Source organism: Oratosquilla oratoria, chromosome 1, assembly GCF_046742065.1.
Source record: "Oratosquilla oratoria isolate Oo_2021 chromosome 1, ASM4674206v1, whole genome shotgun sequence".
In the NCBI taxonomy this organism is placed as follows: domain Eukaryota; kingdom Metazoa; phylum Arthropoda; class Malacostraca; order Stomatopoda; family Squillidae; genus Oratosquilla; species Oratosquilla oratoria.
This window is the reverse complement of record NC_134777.1, coordinates 127,683,778-127,700,560: the sequence shown is the minus strand read 5'-3', so window position 1 is coordinate 127,700,560 and position 16,783 is coordinate 127,683,778. Positions and strand designations below refer to the sequence as shown.

At 40.3% G+C, this 16,783-nt stretch overlaps 3 long non-coding RNA genes across 3 annotated transcripts; 2 read left to right on the top strand and 1 right to left on the bottom strand.

Moving 5' to 3' along the window:
• Nucleotides 1–2,955: 2,955 nt before the first annotated feature.
• On the bottom strand, nt 2,956–4,318 carry LOC143026657 (uncharacterized). The gene is made up of 2 exons (XR_012966524.1): nt 4,219–4,318; nt 2,956–3,599 (listed from the first exon to the last, which is right to left on the bottom strand). It is a non-coding gene; the product is annotated as an uncharacterized LOC143026657 (long non-coding RNA).
• A 536-nt stretch (nt 4,319–4,854) lies between these two features.
• On the top strand, nt 4,855–7,251 carry LOC143031281 (uncharacterized). The gene is made up of 2 exons (XR_012966991.1): nt 4,855–5,443; nt 6,765–7,251. It is a non-coding gene; the product is annotated as an uncharacterized LOC143031281 (long non-coding RNA).
• Nucleotides 7,252–7,919: 668 nt separating this feature from the next.
• Nucleotides 7,920–16,783, top strand: LOC143026695 (uncharacterized). Its single transcript, XR_012966535.1, has 3 exons — nt 7,920–8,072; nt 13,662–14,999; nt 16,253–16,783. It is a non-coding gene; the product is annotated as an uncharacterized LOC143026695 (long non-coding RNA).

Sequence of the window (16,783 nt, the reverse complement as noted above, 5' to 3'; positions counted from 1 at the left end):
TGGGTATCAATGAATTTGATTACTTTGGAGTATGCCCACTCGAAGACAAAATCCTCACAAATAAGACTTGGGATGGGAGTGATAGTAATGGGTCTGAGATCACTAAGGGATTGGGGATTGGAAGATTTGAGGATGGGAGTAATGAGGCCTGTCTTCCAATCAGTAGGACATTTACTTTGCTTAATTGAGGCATGGATTATTGAACAGACCGGGATGGCAAGTTCACGAGCAAATTGACGATAAAGTTTGATAGGCAAGTCTACGGGTGTAGATGGCCTTTTTGTCTTGATACAAGCCAGTTTCTTAAAGACTTGGGTAACATGTACTGTAGGTGGTGAAGGTGAAGGCAGGAAGGCAGGGAGGTGGGAAAGGTCAATGGCGGGAAGTGTTTGACAGACAGAGGCGAAGTGATTATTTACTTGTTGAACCGCAACGGTTGGTGGGAGGTGTGACAGGAGGGGGATGTCCGATGCCTGCCTCAAACCACACAGACTTTTGACCCTGCTAAACCACATGCTGCTGTTCTGCTGTAAGTGTTTGATTTTTTTTTGGGGTAGCACATCTTTTTTGCTCTTTTTATTTCCCTTATGACTTTGTTCCGGAGTTGTCTAAAAAGGCTTGTTTCGGTGTAAAAAGCTTTAGCACGTTGTTGAATCAGGCTCTTAATCCTGGGTGTAATCCAGGGGGCATCGGCTGAGTGCATTTTCATTTGTTTCAAAGGGAAGTGACAATGGAAGGCCTGCGTAATTATACTGATATAATTGTCCCACCTCTCCTGAACTTCCTCCACTGCGAGCACCTCTGTCCATGGATGTTGAGTGATCCATTGTCCAAATTCCCGCAAGTGTGAGTCGGGCATGGGCCTGTGAAGGCGGGTGGCGGTCCCGGGTGCCAACGAAGTCGTGCTGGCCGGTAGCCACAGAATGGTCGAATGCGTTGACCGACCAACAGGGGGGAGGGGTTGCGGGGGGAGGTATATTTCACTCATGTCACTGAGAATAAGGTCAAGCGTGTTGGCGCCATGTGTGGGGAAGTTGACGTGTTGTGATATATGTAGGTGTTCTTGAATATCACTGGAGTTGTGTGTGTGTGTGTGTGTGTGTGTGTGTGTGTTTGTGTGTGTGTGTGTGTGTAAAGTCACAGCACTACCCATAGATCGGTCATATGTGAGCCCTGAGCTCTCTTCCGGGAGGGAAAAAGCTGTCGATCACGAGTCCAACACGTGATCCAAGACCGTGGTGATTCTCTCTCTCTCTCTCTCTCTCTCTCTCTCTCTCACACACACACACACACACACACACACACACACACACACACACACACACACACACACACACACACACACACACACACACACACACACACACACACATACACACACACACACACACACACACACACACACACACACACACACACACACACACACACACACACACACACACACACACACACACACACACAGAGTGGTGCAGTGGTAGAGCTCGTAACCATCACTATGGTGGTTCGAGTTCGAATCCCTCCAAGGGCTGAAATAATTTTAGTATCTCTGCGCTGTGAGTCGTTACTCCAACTCTCATGGGCGGGGAGTTGGGTGTGTGTGTGCGTGTAAGGTCACAGCATTACCCATAGATCGGTCATATATGAGCTCTGAGCTCTCCTCCGGGAGGGGTAATAGCTGTCGATCACGAATCCAACACGTGATCCAAGACCAAGGTGAATTACACACACATTGAGTTCAAACTTTTGTATTCTTTATCCGTTAACGGTCGTGTTTTTCAAATGCGATCGAACTGTGATTTCTTTTCCATTTTTAGGTGTATATTGCCGTTGCCCTTCTCTTTGTTTTGGCCTCAGGGGGGGCAAGGGGCAGCCCTGCCCCAGACCCAGACCCCAATCCTGCCCCAGTGCCCACAGAACCACCTTCCTTTGGACCTGGAAGTGCGAATCTCCATTGTAAGGTTGTCTGTCACCAGACTCCCAAAGGAAAGAAATGCCAGCGACATTGTCCCGATCCTATTCCCTTTCCTGATAAGTAGATGTCAAGAAAGAAAATCTCACAAATGTTCTCCTTTAACTAAAGGTCTGATTGAAAAAAATCATTAAATGAGTATGTATCTACTGAATAAAGATTTATCTACTGAATAAAAGAAATACGAGACTCTTTTATTGTCTCAGTTTATTAATCATGAAATTAAAAATGTACGAAAAAATACGAGAATTGTTAATTGTATCTCTTCGTTAGTTACTTCAGAAAATAGCTGAAACATATTTGTAGGTAATGCCAACAACGTGGATAAGTTTAGCATTCAAGCGACATAACAAAATTTATGAAGTGCGTCATCATAATGAAACAGATGAATGTAGACATGAATAAGATAATATGGAGAAAAGAAAGAAAAAATAAACATCACCACTCTGTATAGAAGAGGTAAAGAGGACTGGGGGACAGTTCAGATATAAACTATGTAAACTTATCTAATTATATAAAGGTTACATTATTAAATGATATAAACAACAGCACGAAAGAAAATTAACAAGAAATCATTGTCGAGATGAGGTCTTTCTCAGAAAAAACAAAAGTTACACAAATTCAAATTTACTTCAGCGACATGACGTCATGTCGACAGCTATTCGACAGAAGTTTCGACACACCAACGCTTCCTCTAAATCTTAGCAAACTTGTTTTTTATATTTCTTAAATAAAAAAGAAATTCAGAATGATCTCATCTTTCCATGTGGAATCATAATTTCATCAAATCTATTTCTTTTTATTAATTTGTTTTATTCTTTCTTATATCCTTTATATATTTTTTCATTCATCTATTTATTCATGTACTTGTTTATCCATTCATTTCTTTTTATTTATTTTGTCTATTTGTTCATTTCCATTCATCTATCTATTCATTTTTTTATTATTTCTTTGTTAAGTTATGTATTGAGGATACAAAAAAGTTTTAGTCGTTTGGTGTTTTTATTTGTGAAATAAGAATTAAGAACATACAGAAATCAATAAGGACTGAAACGCCCAATCATTCTGCAAGGTAGCCATATCATCAAAACTTAACATAGTGTGGCGCAAGCTAACCTTGCTAGTAACGGAAACAGTCAAATGTTGACATAAAAACAAGGTACTGAACACTCAGCAAGAAGATGTTGAAAACAAATGCAGCCCCACTTGAGATCTGCATGACGCAGGTATGTAAAAACTCATGTGAAGATTCAAATTCATAAGTATTCCTCATACCTTACACAAGAATGTGCAACCGCACACACTTTTGTATATTTATATGCAAAGAATACAATCCAGGAACTAACGCCATGCATCCTTATTTTAATTTTTCTTCTGGTCACGGCAACTAATGATGTTTTCTACATCTACGATGTTTCGGTTCACAGCACCAGCCTATTTCCTGACCGGTACAGTGTTTGACACATTCTTTATAGCAATCGCCACAATATGGCCGGCACTCAGCGCTTGGGCCACCCATACTCATGCCACGCCCATTAGGGAAGGGGGCTGGGGCGGGAAAGGGGGCTGGGGCGGGGCTGCAATCCACCAGGACGCCGACGCAGAGAAGAATCAGTGCCGCATACATCTGGAACACAAAGACAGAATCCTGAGGGACCACACACTTGACATTGTCCAATCTACATGCGTCTACCTATCGATACACCAAGGGGAACTTCCTTCCTCTTTATGAAAGAAGCAGGAGACACATAAGGCACCCACCCACCCCTCGTCTATCATATACCCTTTTATATTAGCTCCTTGTGGTTGAAAGACCATCCCCGTTCCACGCCCACTGCCAGGGTTAGAAGCAATGCAGTGGGGCATAACACCTGAACAACAGGGCCGATAGCCGAAGCTGGTTTAAACCCCCCAAACCACTTCATTACATGATGACCCTCACTCCTTTTCCCATCACATGTAGATAGAGAAGAAAAAGCCGAGGAGTCTACGCTAGGAGGCGCTTTGTTGCAGCCAAGGCAATCCCCCTTTGCCCTATGCGCTTGTTCTGTTGGAGGCAGGTAACAGTCACTGCTGGGAACCGGAGAGGAGTGCGGGATTCGAACCCACAACTAAGCCAATGCGAAACCAGCACGCTTTCTATTAAGTCTCCAACGCACAGGAAGAAATCCCTTCAAGCCAGATCAATATGTGTCACATCGTTTGTTATTCAAAAACGAAAGAACCGCTCACGGTTCTGGCCTTACCTTGCGAAGAATGAGATCGAAGCTGTAAAATTGACTGCTAAGTCCTGCCACATACACGTATATATATACCCGCACTCTTTCACAAGATGCGGCGAGTGGGTGCGTCACCAGGGCACTAACTGGTTCTACCAGGAATTTTTTTTTCAACAGGAAAATATTTTTCCTGGAATTGAGGATGAACTTGCTGATTTATCAACAATTCATGCTGTGTCTTTTCCGACTAATTGACAAACCTGGAGGTATTCTTTCTTCTGGCGTATTCTGAGACACAGTTGGAATCATGGAGGCCTGGAAACAGAAGCCACGGGACTTGGAATTGGAGTAGAAAGAGCAGGTGGTCCGTCGGGAGGAACGGGGCCAGGAACGGGAACTGGCGACCAGCCACGCCTAAAGAAAGGCTAATTCCGTATACTCACGCCCATACACAAATGTCTTTGCACATACACACACACGCGCGCGCGCGCGACACACACACACACACACACACACACACACACACACACACACACACACACACACACACACACACACACACACACACACACACACACACACACACACACACACACACACACACACACACACACACACACACACACACACACACACACACACACACACACACGTATATACAAACACACACACGCGCGCGCACACGTGAGCATGTACAAAAACCGCCCCTTTGTGAAATTTGCAGGGTTGCCGTTTCGTAGAATATCCGCGGGATGTTCATAACGTTTAAAAACTCAAGCTGTTGTTTAAAAATCATATAACTAGTTATAGAATAATAAATTGTACATAGAAATATATGACTCATTGAAAATTACGTTCTTTATAAAATGTTGTACCTCAGATGATACGTTTTTACGGTGTAGAAAAAATTCTGCGCTAAGTTTCCTCTTTCTTTTTGCGATGATAATATAATTTTCTTTTATATCTTACTGAATATTTTAGGGCATGAGGGGCTTTATATACATTCAAGAATATATATAAGAAAAAACTAGAACCAACATTTTGTCAAAGTTTGACAAGTATATCTTGCTATGAAAATCGGCAAACGCCCGAGGAGAATGTATGCCCCTGTATGGCAACAGTCTCCCAGTCTACACGGCAGTATAGAAAAGGCAGCGCGCTGTAGAGGAAGTCAACAGACCTCAGTTACGTTTGGATAACAAGGAAGGTCGCACGCTTGAAGAACCTCTGTGAGCTTCTACAAACCTGAATGGTAGGTGGAGATTGCTTCCAATATTCGGTACATGCCTTCCATTAACTGAAGTAAGTTCAAGAGCCTGAACTGTAAATTTTTTAGGTCCTTCTTTGTCTTTCATATCCGTATGTCTATCTGTGTGCATGTATATGTATTATATATATATATATATATATATATATATATATATATATGTATATATATATGTGTGTGTATGTTTGTGTGTATATATATATATATATACATATATATATATACATATACTGTATATATATATATATGAATATATATATATATATATTAGAGTGCACTAATGTCGTGACACATTGGTAAAATTTTAAACTTAGAACCCACTGTCGGTGGAAAAAGATAAAAAGTGAAATGATTTTTCCTGTATATTTCGACCACTCTCTGTGGTCCTCTTCAGCAGAATGATTACAAAGGTATAGTACAAGAATTTATGCATAGTAAAGAGGTACATGAAGGGGGACATGGGGGACATTAGGCACTTTTCAGACCATTGCTGTAGTTTATCTAAATCTTGTTGAATATTTGATTGGTTTAAGTGATCATTTGCTATTCCGCACAGTTTTGTATTATCAGCAAAATTGGAGACAACAAATTTCAGTCCGTGGTCTATATCATTTTTATATACTATAAATAGGAGTGGCCGAAGAACGGAACCCTGAGGAACTCCACTTGTAACATTTTTTCATCTAGAAATTTTGCCATTTCGAACAATTTTCGGTCGTTTAACCAATTACTAGTCCAACTTAATAGGCAACCACTTACTCCGTGTGAAGCTAATTTAGTAAGTAGTCTTTCTTGGGGGACGGTATCAAAAGCTTTTGCAAAGTTAGATATATTAAATCTATATTGTTTCTTTTGTCATAATTTGAGATGAGTTTTGTAGAATTCGAGTAAGTTAATCAAGCAAGAACGTTTCCGTTTGAATCCATGCTGGTTATCATTTATCACAGTTACTTTCTAAATGGTGTTCAATAACATCTATGATGATAGTTTCCGTATTTTTTCCTACGATTGAAGTCAAGCTTATAGGCTTTTATATATCTGTTTTCTTTTTGTCACTTCTTTTGAATATATACAGTGCTTGTTGATCATCACATTTGAAGAGGTAATGACGAGGTATGATGGTCTATCATGAACACAAAAAATTGTGAAACGGAAAAAATAAAATTCTAGCTAAATAACAAATATAATCGAAAATAGCCATTTGTTGTCAATATCAGGATGATTGTCCTCCAGAACTAATTCTGCTTCTCTTATTGAAGGGAATTAGATGCTCCTTTGTTTTAATTGTTGTGTCCGGTGGTTTCAGATGAAGTCGGTTGCAGTGCTGATGTGTCTGGTCGTCCTGGTGTATGCCAACCCGGCTCCAGTTCCTGATCCCGTTCCTGTTCCTGATCCAGGTCCCATTCCTGGACCAGTTCCCGCTCCTGAGCCACGGTCCTGTAGCTGGATATGTAAACCCCGGAAAGGATGTGAATATGTTTGCCTGGCCTGAAACTGAAGTAGATCATCTAGTGGAAGAAACTGAAATGTGTGGTTCCCTCGTGAAAGGGGAGGCTTGATGAAAAAAAAAGTCCTTTGGAAAATGTCCAGAAAATACTTTCCATGCTCCTAATAGCAAAACGCTTTTTTCCGAGGCAAAGGTGATTCTACTTGAGGCATCTCCTGGCTCATTATTAGTTTTTTTTTTCATGATATGCCATTCTATGTACAACCATGTTTTTTGCTCCTTCATTTGCTTACTACTCTCCGTTGTAAACTTCACAGATACTTGTTTAATAAAGAATTAGCTCCTGTCCTCGTATTTACTTTCCAAAATCGCGCCAAGGGAAATATTTCAGGTGGACATAGTGACTGTATTGGGTAGACTCGTTTTTCTTTTGCGTGTTTGTGTGTGTTCTCTGGTCTGTCTTCCCACAAACGTGGGATCAAGATCAGATAGAAAGGGGGAGAAAAGAGAAAATAAGCAAAGAAAAGATAAAAAAAGGGACAAATAACAAAGGACCAAAGCGAAATAAATAGAAGAATGTCTGAATAAAAGAGAAGAGAGAAAATAAGCAAAGTAAAGAGAAAATAAAGAGAGGTAGAGAACAGAGGGATAAAGAGAAACAAATAGAAGAAGGTCTGGATAAAAGAGAAGAGAGAATAAACACGAGGAAGAGAGAATAGAGAGGAAGGCAACTGGAGAATCACGATTCCAACACGTGATCCAAAACCGTGGTGAATCTCTCTCTCTCTCTCTCTCTCTCTCTCTCTCTCTCTCTCTCTCTCTCTCTCACACACACACACACACACACACACACACACACACACACACACACACACACACACACACACACACACACACACACACACACACACACACACACACACACACACACACACACACACATATGCACACACACAAACGTGCTCACACACACACACACAGACACACACACGTACATACGAACACACACACGGGCGCGCACACGTAAGCACATACAAAAACCAGGAAAACTTGACTGCATCATCCCCGCCCCTTTTAGGAAGTCGACACACTTCAGTTGCACTCGGACCACGAGGGGAGACGCACGCACGCTTGAAGAACCTCTGGTAGCTTCTCCAGACCTGAATGGTAGGTGGAGATTATGTTTTCAATATTCGGTACATTCCTTCCATTAACTGAAGTAAGTTCAAGAGCCTGACTGTAAATTTTTGAGTGTCCATCTTTGTCTTTCATATCCGTATGTTCATTTATCTTTCCATGTACATGTACTCATCTGTCTATTTGTGTATATATATATATATATATATATATATATATATATATATATATATATACACATATATATATACATGTGTGTGTGTGTGTATGTATACGTGTGTGCATACATTAAGGATTTCAAAGTAGGAGTATGCCGACAGGAGACCTTTTGGTCCATAACTAGGTTGGATGCCAAAAAACTATAATAATGATAAATAAATAAATAAATAAATAAATAAATAAATAAAAATAATAATAACATAGATAATAATAAATAAAATAGATAGATAAATATGTGAATTTGAATAACAAAGAAACGGGTAAATAGTAAATAATAGTATATGGACAGATAAATGATAGTAATAATCAAGTAAATAATAATAAACAAATAGACAAATAATAAGAAACAGGTAAATGATAATAAATGGACAGATAGTTACTAACAGATAATAATCAAATAAATAATAATAAATAAACAGACAAATAATAACAAACAAATAAACAAATAATTTAAAATAAACGGCAAGCATTACATCATCTTGCTTAGGTGTTCATTTAAACGATTTGATTTTGAGATTGTTATTGATAATTATGTTGAGATCCTTTTCACTATCCACTTCTGTTAACGAATTTCCAAATAACTTGTAATCGTACTTACTGTTATTTTTATCTATGTGGATAACCTTGCATTTACTTGTGTTAAATTTCATTAGGCACTTTTCAGACCATTGCTGTAGTTTATCTAAATCTTGTTGAATATCTAATTGGTTTAAGTGATAATTTGCTCTTCCGCACTGTTTTGTATTATCAGCAAATTTGGAGACAACAAATTTCAGTCCGTGGTCTATATCATTTTTATATACAATGAATAGAAGTGGCCCAAGAACAGAACCCTGAGGAACTCCACTCCAAACATTTTTTCATCTAGAAGATTTGACATGTAGAACAACTGTTTTCGATCATTTAATAGGCTACCACTTATTCCGTGTGAAGCTAATTTAGTAAGTAGTCTTTCTTGGGGGACGGTATCAAAAGCTTTTGCAAAGTTTAGATATATTAAATCTATATTGTTTCTTTTGCCATAATTCGAGATGACTGTTGTAGAATTCGAGTTAGTCACGCAAGACTGTTTCCGTCTGAATCCTTGCTGGCTATCATTTATCACACAGTTACTTTCTAAATGATGTTCGATAACATCTCTGACGACAGTTCCCATATTCTTTCCTACGACTGAAGTCAAGCTTATGAGCCTTTATTCATTTGGTTTCTTTTTGTCACCTTTTTTGAATATGGAAGTAACATTGGCTAGCTTCCATTCTCTTGGGACATCTCCGGATATGTATGTATATGTGTATGTTTGTGTGTGTCAGGTTAGGTTCACACAGTTTATATGTGCTCGGTATTTATTGAGATATTGGGCGCAAGAGAAAAGAAACAAGGCACAACACCAACACGTGTTTTATTGATGATTAAACACAGAGCACACTAATCTATCTGAACACATACAATAGAAACATCACCAGTGTGATATAGCTCTACTAAAGAATATACATATAATTGAAATGCACAAACCACCTTCCTCGGCTCTGCAGGCGCGAGGACGAATTCTCCTCGAATGTCGATTTCCTTCTCCTTTGTGAGAGACGCGCGGCTCTTCGCTGTGATCTCCTCCAGACGAACCCGTGTGTCCTCCTCCTTAGAGGTTCGTCTTCAAGGTCAACGAGTATCTTCAACTGCCCTTCCGTTGTGCTGCTCGGGGGAGGGGGGGGGCTGTCTCCGGCGACAGACGCCGAATAACTCGTCTCGTCCATCTCCATGCCCTTCCTCTGCACATCCGGGAGTGTGAGGGAGAGTGGGTGGGGGCGATCTGCGCATGCGCACAGCAGTGGTGACCCCGAATAGTTCGGCCTATACTCGGTGCATCGAAAACTGGCCGTTAGGGCGGAGCACGGGGATTCCCCCTGTGTTGCCACATATAGTTATTTTATAATTCTATTTTATTTTAAATTTTATTTTATAATTTTATAATGTTGCCACATATAATTATATTATAATTTTTTGTCACACACCACCACTGAGGTAAAAATCAAAGCAATGTTTTCTATACAAAGGTTTCGTTTCCTCGAGTCGTGGACATGGCATATGAGCGAGAGAGAGCGACGTTGCCAATCCATCCCTTCTCTGGCCACATCCCCACACTGCATTCAGAAAGCATTGCATCCACACGCACGTTCTCGCCTTAGCGGCCATTTCTCGTTGCGTCTACTATAGTTGGCAGCCCTGGGAGGCTAAGCATGACCTCACGCTACCCTGTCGTGGGTCATATTCCTCCGGCCTGAGTCAGGTGCACCTCGCTGAGCCGATGGCTAGCTTCGTCACGTGACCCACCTATATGCATGGATATGTGTATATATGAGTATGTAGGTATGTCATATAAGAAAAATATGACGTCAGACAAGGGTATTCTGGTTCTCAACGATGTCAGAGGAAAGAAAAACCAACATATAATCACGCAGAAAGCAAACGAATAGACATAGTATGCAAATGGGAGACTGTATTGTTTAGACGGCTACAATCTTGAATAACAAGTTGATTTTAGCGGTCATTTGATATTTTACACAACTTAATATTGCGTCAAATCTAGATACAGGTGATTTCAGTCACTGATCTATGTCAGTGAACAGAAGTATCCTAAGAACGGAACCCTGAGGAACTCCTCTCGTAACATCTTTCCGACCAGAAAATTGAACATTCGGAAAATTAATTTACGATCGTTCAATCGATTTGCAATTGATCTCAGAATGTTACCTCTTATTCGATGAGAAATAAGATTAGGCAGTCTCTCCAATAGAATATTGTCCAAAACTTTTTCTAAGTCTAGGCATGTTCACTCTACGCTGTTTAATGATGGTCATCACATCTTATGACACAGTGATGAGATAAGATGTTCCTTTATATGTCAACTCTCCAACTCTGATCCTATGATGCACATGTTATATCATGAACAGAAAAAGAAAGGGAATACAGAATAATGCAGTTTTAGTAGATTTATAATAGTAATGGAAAATAGCTATTTGTTATTTCCAGATGAAGGTGGTCGCGGTGCTTCTGTGTCTGGCCACCCTGGTTCATTCCATCCCCATCCCGGGTCCTGTCCCTGGTTCCATTCCTGTTCCTGATCCCATCTCCGAACGAGCGCCAGTTCCTGGTACTCAGTTCCCCCCAAACCCAGCGTCTTCCGTTTCTGGGAATGTGGGCTTGGGAGAAGATTACCCCATCTCAGATAACAAAACTAGGGAACGTCGTACAGGACGCTAAGAATGAGTGAGACAAATTGATGGCTTAGAATTAAAGTGAATTGTGGTTGATAAATGTAAATCTGTTCACTGGGATCCATTCAGTGTTGTACAAATACTTTCCTGCGTTGTATACTTATCAATTGTACCATCATGGTGGAGATGAGTTGAACGCAAAATTTCGTGTATGTGTATGTAACTCGAGCATACAAATATATAAGAAAAGTTGAGCTCAATTTATATCTCTCTTGATGGCACACTCGGTTAAGTCACCATCACTTGTCATGTCTTAGCGGAGGTTCGAGTCCTCAGCTGTATCACATTTCAATTTCTGCATATATGCCTCCTCAAGTTTCTCGATATTGATGGCTTAGAATTAAAGTGAATTGTGGTTGATAAATGTAAATATGGTCACCGGGACCCATTCAGTGTTGTACAAATTCTTTCCCGCGTTGTATATTTACCAATTGTACTATCTTGGTGGAGATGGGTTGAACGCAAAAATTCGTGTACGTGTATTTAACTCGATCATACAAATATATAAGAAAAGTTGCGCTCAACTTATATCTCTTTTGATGGCACAATCGGTTAAGTCACTCTCACTTGACACGTGCTATTGGAGGTTCGATTCCTCAGCTGTACCACGTTTCAATTTCTGCATATATGTCTCCTCGAGGTTCTCGATGTTGATGGGTTAGAATTAAAGTGAATTGTGGTTGATAAATGTAAATATGGTCACTGGGACCCATTCAGTGTTGTAAATATTATATATACATATATATATATATATATATATATATATATATATATATATATATATGTGTGTGTGTGTGTGTGTGTGTGTGTGTGTGTGTGCGTGATTGATAAATCCGTAAAATGCACATGGAAATAAAAGATAACTTTATATGAAAGAACAGTTCAGATTTATTATTTTCCTTTAGAGAAATTAAGCACAAGTGTTCAGCATTTTAATTAAATTTTCGTTTACGTGCTTGCATGCACAAGCGCTTGCATGCACATACTTGGACACACACACACACACACACACACACACACACACACACACACACACACACACACACACACACACACACACACACACACACACACACACACACACACACACACACACACACACACACACACACACGCACAAACACACGCACACACACACACACACACACACACACACACACACACACACACACACACACACACACACACACACACACACACACACACACACACACACACACACACACACACACACACACACACACACACACACACACACACCACATTAGTTGGAAATGTTTACGACATCTTTACCAATAATTCGACGACGTCATTGGCCGCTTGGTGTCGTCGAATAATAGGAGACGCGCTGCCTCATGCATCTTAGTTGCATTCGGACAGCGAGGGCGGATACACGCTTGAAGAATCTCTGGGATTTTCTCCAGACGTGAAAGGTAGTTGGAGATTGTGTTTTAGACACTCGGTATATTAACGAGGGCAGATGAAAGGAAAACAAAAATACAAAAAGAAAATATACAGACAAAATAATCACTTGAGGGAGATTGTATTAGTATGGTATTTATTTTCTTGAATCACCACATAATTCGACTGACCATTTGTTCTTTTGTACAGTTTAGTATCGTTAGCAAATTCTTATCTATGAGATCTTCGTCAATGGTCTGTCACAGAGATAAACACTGAACAGCAGTGACCCAAGAACAGAACCCTGAGGAACTCCACTCGTAACATTTCTCTCGTAAGATGTTTTGACATTCGGAACAACTCGTTTACATGTGTTCGATATATTTTTAGGTTATGTTTTGCTCCATACAAAGTAAGCTTAGTCATTCCGTTCAAAGTGTAGGTAGGTTCGGCGTACGGTGTTTGTTGATGATCATATTTGAAGAGGTAGTGATGAGGTATGATGGTACTTCATATGAAAAGTTTCCTCCTATGCCGTGCATGGTCCATCATGAACAGAAAAAAGTGTGAAATGGAAAAGTAAAATCCCAGCCAAATAACAAATATAATCGAAAATAGCCATTTGTTGTCAATATCAGGCTGGTTGTCTTCCAGAACTAATTCTGCTTCATTTATCGAAGGGAATTAAATGCTCCTTTGTTTTAATTGTTGTGTCCGGTGGTTTCAGATGAAGTCGGTTGCAGTGCTGCTGTGTCTGGTCGTCCTGGTTCATTCCAACCCGGCTCCAGTTCCTGATCCCGTTCCTGTTCCTGCTCCCGCTCCCATTCCCGAACCAGTTCCCGCTCCTAAGCCACAGTTCCCACCCAAACCCGGCGAGTTCTGTAAATGGGTATGTGAGGACCCGCGCGATCGGTCGACGTGTGGACATTATTGTGTGAAACTGAAGTAGATCGTCTAGTGGAAGAAATTGAAGTGAGTGACACTTAGACTCCCTCCTGGAAAGAGAGACTTGATGGCAGCAAAGAATTTATCTTTTGGAAAATGAAAATTCTCTTACAATGTCCAGGAAATATATTCCAATTTCATAATGTCAAAACATAGTTTATCGACACTCTTGTCTTCAAGACATGTGTTTAACTCCTTGAGTTACACTCCTTTCCTGTGGTGGAGATGATTCTACACGATACATGTCGTGGCTCTTTATTGTTATTTCTTTTTATGATATGTCATTCTATGTACGACCATGTCTTTGTTCTTTCTTTTGCTTACTACTCTCCGTTATATAGTAATAAAAAAAAATCCTGTCTTTTCAATATCACACCGCTGCCTGAAAAAAAAAAAAAAAATCAAGGGCTAATTTTAGGTGGACATTCTGGTTGCACTGAGTTGAATTTGAAGACAGTCCTCCTATATTCCAGACCCCAACAGACTACTAGGTCCTGGATTCCAGCACAATGTCTCATTTTCCTCTTGTGTATTTGTGTGCATTTTTTAGTTTGCCTTCCCACAAACGTAGGAGTTAGGATCAGATGGAAAGGGGGAGAACAGAGAAAATAGGCCAAGAGAGAGAGAGAGAGAAAAAAAAAACCCGAAGAGGTAAAGAGGAAAGGGATAACGAGAGATTAAGAATGTCTGAATAAAAGAGAAGAGAGAATAAACACGAAGAAGAGAGAATAGACATGAGAAAACCTGGAGGGGAGAAAATAGATCTGACGCAAGCGGCATATCTGTGTGTCCTTGGCCGGACTCTTAATGTCGAAGGTGTGTTGGCCACCAAGTCACCACACCAACGAAGCTAGTACTTGTTCGCTTCTTTATCTATTCATCCTTTACTGAATGAAGAGCAGTCAGTGTTCTTAGGCTTCTGATGACTATGAATTGAGAATTGTATTATAGAGAAGCGAACGCTCAGTCACAAGTTCAAAGTAATTACTTTGCATTCTGTCGCCTGGCGCTGATAGGCGAATCTTTTATTTTCGTACTAAGGCAGTTGACACTGTCAGTTCCTGTCTACTCATCGAATTCTGGAGGAGGACCCTGCACTCGGTCTGCCCGAGGTACCGAGGTAAGTACTGCTTGACGAAGTAGGAGAACAGAGGCTAAGGATGTAGTAGAGGTGTTCCTACTACATGATATGTGAAGTCCTCCATGATATATGGGTCAGAGAAATTCAGATTATCTTTGGACTTTTATTTGATTTGGCCGTCCGCCATGACATACATAATACACAATGAATACATTAATGTTCTGTACAAAGTATGCAAATACTGTTATGTACAAATAGATTCCACAATGCGTTGGCCATCCTTGAATGTGGTACAGTATTTACAATATACTGTATTGATTATAATAGATGTATACAATGATTTAATGAAGATTAACAAGGCGTGGTCTTTCGTCCGTCCACTGACCTGTTCTTACTTCTTTTTTGGTATTACGAATCTTGCATAGAAAAGATGGCCCACTCAAACCCAGATGACCACACTTAGAATTACTGTACTATTCATTGGAATGCTGATCCTTTGATTTACAACGACAAGGATATTTTGTGTGGTGTTGCGTTCTCTCGAATACGTCACTTGCCCCTCGCAGGTCAGGTAGAACAGGGATTCTCAACCTTCTTTTCCATGTACTCCATGATTTATGGACTGCTGTTCTTTAGCCCCCCGTAGATCACTTCAATACTGAACAGAATCAGTAGGCATTCACTAAATACCACTAGTTTTTAGTTTGTGACACTAATTGCAAAGTTCTATGGTTTCATAAGGTTCCATAGAGCCTAGGTTGAGAATCACTGAAGTAGAAAATGCAGAACCTTAAGGTACATTCAAGTAAAATGTAATTTTTTTGTCTTGATTTCCCCCCTTTTCTTCAGTCAGGTAATGTCTCCTCAGCAGTTGAGATGCTCTTGTCTCAATAGATAATTAAAGTTACCTATACTTGTTTTTCCTTGGCGGTTTGAGGTTCACTGAAGTGCTCAGATTGTTGAGAGACATTCTATTTACTGACGAGAGTACGTTTGGTCCAGGAGAGGGTCAACAACAACAACAACAACAACAACAACAACAACAACAACAACAACAACAACAACAACAACAACAACAACAACAACGACGACGACGACGACGACGACGACGACGACAACAACAGCAACAACGACGACGACGACGACAACGACAACAACAACAACAACAACAACAACAACAACAACAACAACAACAACAACAACAACAACAACAACAACAACAACAACAACAACAACAACTCGTGATTGGTTACGTACCACAAGACTTCCCATTGTTTTCTTCTTATCTGCAGATGCACTGCGTCACGGTACTGATCGTCTCTCTGGCGCTGGTGGACTACAGCTCCGCAGGCGCCGGGGTTGGCCCCCCAAGGGTAATACGGTCTCCAGAAGAAGAGGTCTTCTGGATGCCCGAGGGGTCTGTACTTCCTTGTCGCTTCAAGTGCGACGACTACTGGAACAAAGAAAACTGCCGAGTGGAATGTCCTAAACATAAGAAAGGATAATGACCTCGGCTTCTTTCTTTTTTGTTATCTCAAAGAGTGATTTTTCTTCAAGAATGAAGGTCTCGAAAAACGCCTGAGCGTTCGAATGGATTGTCCCAATTCTAAACCAAAGGCATGTTTTTTTTCTACAAGGAGTTTCTTCCATTGTAAGAAATATATATAGAGGCCTTGAATCACTTGTTCAAGTTTCAGTGATGGATTGTAAATCTTCATGTCATTGTTACAACAGATTACCTACAAGAAGAAAGTCTATCTTATTTCTGCTCTTGCCAGATTCGATCATGCCAATGTAAATAAAAACAGGGAGTTTGTTGTTTC